Source organism: Melopsittacus undulatus, chromosome 11, assembly GCF_012275295.1.
Source record: "Melopsittacus undulatus isolate bMelUnd1 chromosome 11, bMelUnd1.mat.Z, whole genome shotgun sequence".
Taxonomy (NCBI): Eukaryota; Metazoa; Chordata; class Aves; order Psittaciformes; family Psittaculidae; genus Melopsittacus; species Melopsittacus undulatus.
In genome coordinates, this window is record NC_047537.1 from 20,889,495 (window position 1) to 20,896,179 (window position 6,685).

Consider the following 6,685-nt stretch of genomic DNA (forward strand, 5'->3'; position numbering starts at 1 on the left):
ATTGTGGCATGGCCGTGGGTGACCTACCAATATCATAAGTAACAAGGCAGCTAAAGACAGAACTTCCTCAGAGCAAAGCACATATCTTTTCAACACAGAGATGTCAGTTCCAGCACCAAATAAACTGATATGCCAAAGAGCATAAAATGTCATATACAGGTTTATTTCTCCTTCCAAAAAGTGGGACTAGGATTGCTCACTATTTGCCTCCTGCTATGTTTCTAACCTCCTTCCGTGGAGATGTGTTTAGCATGATAAAAGTACACAGTCATGGCAACAACCAGTAAAACTACTTCAGGAGTAAGGATAATTTAGATTATCGTGTGCAGAATCATATATCCCAAGCAGCATTCCGAAAACAAGATAAAGTCTTGTAAAAGCCTTCTGAAGCAACCGCTAGCATATAAACCCACAGATAATGTGTTAACTTGCATATGACACTTAGATAAGCTCTCTGTGTGACTTTCATATACCTAGATGGAAAACACAGGGAAAATAGTCTCTGGCCTGATCTTATCATTTGAGTAATTGCTGATGATAAAATTCAAACTCATCTTGTTAACCTGTACTTGGTTTAGCCACAAAAGAGAGAATCAGTCCCTGTCAAAACTTACCCCTTACTTAAAGTTGAAACTAATCTGCAAGCTAATTAATGTGAGGTTTCATTTTACTATCTATTGACATATTCTTTGATCCTCCCCATATTTTTCTTTTTGATTGATTGAAGCTTTTATTCTTACACTGTCAACAAACCCTTTGGTGAGAAACATCTATTTACATCTACAACTGACTTAGTTCTCACATCTTCCCAGCAGTTTCTCTTTGACCTCTGCGTTTCTGAGTTTAATCATTGAGTTTGCATCAAATGTGTTTCAGTTGCTCTATCTGTGGCAGTTTCCAGGACTCAGTTTAGGGAACACTATTCCTGAAAGTTCACTTAGGATTAATAGCTTTTTGGTAAGTACCACATATGCTGGGTCTCTGAAATTACAGCATGACCTAGTGTGAGTCCTGTTCTATTTCCATGTATTAAGTATTTAAATTACAAGATTTGGCATGGCTTTTTGTGTGTTTTGTTTGGAATCACACATTAAATACACTGTAGTGTGGGTGGGGTTTTTGTGAGTTTATTATATAGGAGGTCTACAGATTTTCTGTAAACAAGTCCAACAACTCTGGATTAACATATTAAAAGCTAGAGTTTTCTGAAGCTCACTCTAAAAAAGGGGCTCATGGCAAAGATCCAGTTTCTCTGAGGACAAAAGGGACAAGAACTTTTCTACAGCTCACCTCAAGCATCTTCATTTCTTCAAACAATTACAAACATGATGAAGACATTCAAAATGAAGTGCACAGACCAACCATTAAGCCAGACAAGGTCTCTTCCAAGTGCTGTGTGAGCTTCCTGGTCAGCAACAGTCCTTCTTCTGCACAGAGACTCCAGGAGTCCTTTTCCTACCTATGGAGTCTTTGGTGCTACATGGAATTTATTCAGGTTTCAACAAAGGGGAATGACACTGCCTTGCTTTCTTTCAGCAGACACTTCCCTTGATTTTGAGCTAATCTTATATGAATAAAGATCTTGTTTTGAACTTTGCTTTTAAAACTAAGTGGATGTTATCCAGAACTTACTGGTTTTACCTTACAAATCTTGGTTTTAGTTCCTTGCATGAGGTGTCTTTTTCTGTAATAAATGCTTTTACTGTTAGTACATTTCTGGGCTTGCAGTTACATCATCTTAAGAGATGTCCTACCTTTCTAGACCAAATCAGTATATTGGACCTAGGCTTTTCTTAATGCTTTCAAAACAAGTCCGGTATTTTCAGTCCACTGTCTAAACACTGAAGACAAACGCTACTGCTAAAAAGCCACCAAGCAAAAATAAATCATTACTGAAAATCAGGAAATAAATTTCATTGTAGAAGAGTAATGAAAAATATATTAAAACATCACTAAAAGAACTCCAGGAAACAACTCATGAGCACACATTTCTACTAAGCAGTAACAACTAATAATTATTACTTGTTCACCACGTGAATGCAGAAGATGGGTGACTCTGGTGCAAAACATCCTGTGCACTCACTTTTCACTCTCTACACTAACCCAAGACACATAAACAACCTTTTGGCTGAAAGCTGAGCATTATGGGTGCATTAAGATTCCCTGAGGGCCAAGTTCCTTGAGTGCTGTGCTCCTAGAATACATTTGAACAGCTCTGTACAAAAGCAGTCCCCAGCCAAACACAAGAATGAGAATCACAAGTGGCTGCTCTGTCAATCTCCCACACATACCACATTCACAGCTATACATCAAAATGCTTGCATTGAAATGCAAGATCTTACCTCTTCCCTTTGCCATGCTTCAGTACAGTTGTTCCCTTAAAGTTTATTTTCTCTTTTCTTAGTTCCTTGCTTATAAAAAGAGGGCAGCACTAGATATTAACATGCAGAAAACCAAACGGAAACAGAGAGCCACCACCCCAACAGCAACATGATCCTGCCATCCTGAATATACCCAGTACTCCTCCGACCTGCTCTTGCGCCTTTACCCGGGAAGCTGCAGCTACTCCCTTTCTCCAGCTCCAATGTTATGTAGCTGGGAAAACACAAAGTGGGAGTTGACTTCTGCCTTCCAAGTAGGGAGGGAAAAGTACCTTATCTAACAATTTCCATAGCGTGTTACTGCTGATTGACATCAAGTCAGGCTGAAAGTAAAGAATATTTACTGAAAAAAATGAATTAATAACTCTTGCAGATTAAATTAACTCAACATCTAGTGAAGTTTGTGTAAATGAAGGAAATTGCATCTGCATTTGGAGTACAGTGGTAGAGCTATGGGATCCATACCTTCCCATCTATGCATGAAATAGTTTTATTTGTCTTGGTTCTACAGCATTTGTGTTTTCTCACTCCTCTCATGGAAAATCTGGGTCTGGTGGGCTGGACCCTAAGGAGAACCTGGAAGCATGAAAAAAGAAAGAAGTAAAGATTGGATGTAACCATAGAAGCAGGTCTCTTCCATGCCAGATGCCCCTGAATCCCACTGAATGTGCTCACTAGCTCAAAGCCAAAATAAAGAACCACAGCTTACCCAGAACACCGGCTGTGGGGGCTGTTATTCTCAGCAACACCCTGAGAAGCACACTTCCCAACTTGATACAATAGCACTCCCTGATAGTGACACTGGCTGTCATGGTGGCCTCAATCTGTAAGCAAGTTTTAAAAAAGCCTGACCAAAAGTTCATATTCACCTAGTTAGCTTTACTTTTTTGTTCCAAAGTTATATTTAAGTTCTCAGAAGCTAGGCTAGATGTGTAGTAGTCTTTAGTTAGCTATTAACAATCTCTATAGACAGACTTGTGTTTAAAGGTGTGAGGAAAACATTGTAATACTGATAGAACTTTCCTTTAGACTGAGCTACAAGTATACAGGTACTTATTTCCCCTCTAAAAGAAAGGATTTACTTTGTAAATACTCCTGTGCTGAGATACAGTAATCTGAAGTACTGGAAGCTGGAAAGTAGTTGTGGTTACAGAGGTACTACAGACAACCAAGAAATGCATGGAACTATGAAATGAAAAAACATTTCAGAAAGTGCTATTTATGCATGCATATTATGCACTTTTTCATACATATCTGAAGGGGTAACACTTGCTGCAGTTTAGCCTGTCAAGATGACAGAAACGCTGGGTACATATCAGCTGCAAAAATCCTTTAGGATAAAGGGATCCAGAAGTAGCATATGCTTTCAATCTGCAGGAAGCAAATCTGATCTTTTGCATATCAAACACAAATCCCACCAGCAGCACGTGAAAACAAGAATGGATTGGCCACCTTGACACATAAATCTGACATATCATAAAGGCACCTTTGCCAGCTACTTCTGCTTTCCCTGCCAGGGGTTTATTCCCACAGCAGCACTGGTTTGCAAATGATTGCTTCTTCCATTTATCATATTAAACTTGTTTTTGCATGATGTGATTTTCTATATTTGTAGCAAAAAAAAAATACACTACTTGTCATCATCTTTTACTTCATAAATTTTATGAGTTGATAGGAATTTCAGTCAGGTACACTGTATTTCACTGCTTGTCTTTTTTAGATACTTTATGAGAAACACATTTTCATTGGCTTTGCATACACCCTGCCATTTGCTAACTATGGCCAACTTATTAGTGTTACATTGTGTATATATATACAAGACATCATTATTATTTTTTAATAAATGCATGTATAAAATATATAGGGTCTCTATTACCAGGCAGGTCAAGGACACAACATTCTCATGCCTCAGCTCATTTCTTCTGAAGAAGCCATAATGATTTCTGTCTTTCTAGAAAGGAATATATATTTTCTTGCTTCTGTGCAAAATAAATAGAAGTTACTTGCTGTGTTATGCCCTGTGCTCTTTTTAGCCATACACACTATGAAGCCCCAAATGTGACATCTTGAAGTTGTTGAGGCTTTTTCAGCTGAATGTGTCTCATCAATGCTCTACACTCTTTAAGTATACATGGACAGCCCAGGGCAGCAGATCTAAACAAACAGCTTAAAAAATTACAAGTCTCTCTACCAGATAAAGGAAACAAACTCAAACTGTCAAAACTCCCCTATTTGACAGTCAGTCCCATGCTTCCAGTGGACTCATGTGCACACTGTGTGTGTTCCGCTGTCCTGTCCCATTCAAGGCTAGAATCTCAGCCTCAAGTTCCTCTGTTCACAAGCAGATCCCACTCCAGTGCCGGAGATTAATTGCCTAATTATCTTGCTTACTCCTGCTTGGAAGGCTGCCCTCTGGCTCCTCCTCCTGGTTTTGAAATTTAGAAGGACGAGCCACCAGAAGCAGCAGCGACTTGAGGAAACAGTTTTAGCTTGTAGGCAATGAACAACTTCCAATGACAAAATTGCTGCTATAAAACATTTAAGAACCTTTCTCACACATAATACAACATTTTTTACCTTCTGTCACTTGGCACAGGCCATCACTGACCTCAAGATCAGCTCCCAGTCACCTAAAGATGCTCTTCATTTGGTGTGCTCTATCTAGTCTCAGTTAGATTGTTCCAATGCATCCCAGTGCAACCCAGGAAGTCCCTGGGTATAAGTGAAGAATCCACATGTAAGGTCCTTAGGACTGTACAGTGCATCAACCACTAAAGAAATATTCAGCCACAGTAAATGAGATGCTGTAGAGAAATGAGAAGGAGATAGAAGATCAAGAAACTGGAATACTAAGCAGAGACATTATTATGATAAGCAGGATATGATAAGCAGGATTGTGATAAACAGAATTATTATAAACAGGATCAAATGTGTAACAGGATATGTTAGAAATAATGGTTTTTGTTTGGATGGAAGAACAAATAGAATATAGGTGAACTGTGACAAAAATGAGTTCCTAAAAATGTAAGAAAATTAAGGTTGAGACTAATTACAGAAAAGGTGGCACCTAAAACATCAGTGTCTGATAGAAATGGAAGGAAAGAAGAGTAATTTAAAAGAAAAAAACAGCTTAAGGAAAGATCTTTTCAAAGCAAACATGAAAGGTAAATGGTGCAGCACTAAAAGGGGACGTAACTGAAAAATAACATTAACATTTCAGATATTAAATAAGAATAAATATTAAGGATTTGTAAAAATACAAACAAACTGGGAGGGGAACAGTAGCCAATGAAGACTTACTTCTCTGACTTACGTATCTGACTTACATAGGATGTATATACATAAATTTTCTTAAAACTTAAGAATGCTAATAACAGACAATTAAGATATCACATTAGAATCCCTCTCTGTTGATAATGTAAAGCACATTTACAGCATGGCTGACTCTGACATACGGGTTTCTTCTTTGTATTTATCATTGAGTTAATTTTGGTTAACACTAGGAATTAGGAGGTGGTATCGTGCCAGCATCACAGTTCTATCCGGTATCATAATTTGAGGCCGTTTCACATGTTGACTATTTTTAACTTACCTTGTGCAATTACTGTTCATGGTTAACAAAAGGAAGCAAATCAAACGGGATAGCTGTCAAAGCCTTTTATGGATTGAGCTTGTCACATCGCTGATAAGGACTTAATTAACTAAACCCAGTGGTGAATTTCCCCATTGCACTTGGACTCTGTTGTGTTTTATCACACACTGAGGCAGCCCAAGAGCACACCTTGAATGCCTGATGTCCGGCCACACGCGGGCGGCTGTGGGGATGCTGAGGTGGCCACAGCGGCACAGCTTCCACTGCCACAGGGGCTCTGAGGTTCTCATTAAGCTGAGAAAGGTGAGAATGAGACTGCACAGAGACAATTTACCTCAGCCTTCAAGTCTTTCCACACCTATGGGTGATTTCTTGTGCTATCCTGAGGAAACCTCGTGCTTCATCAAGGTCACCGGCAGCACCTTCCGTCCGACCCAATATAACCATTTTTTTTACATCACAAAACCTATTTCCACTATTTTGGCTTTTTCAACCATCAAACCCCATCTTCGGCTTCCCTCAGGCGACAGGACAGCAACAACCCGTGCGGTGCGGGGTGCGAGGGCCGCGGCGGACACGACGCGGCGGTGAGGGGTGGTGAGGGGCCGGCCGCTCTACCCAGCATGCCCCGCGCCGGAGGGCGAGCGGCCCTTTCCCGCGAATTCAGTTCAAAGGAGGGGGAGGGGAGAAGCGCCAAGCGGCGGAGCGCACG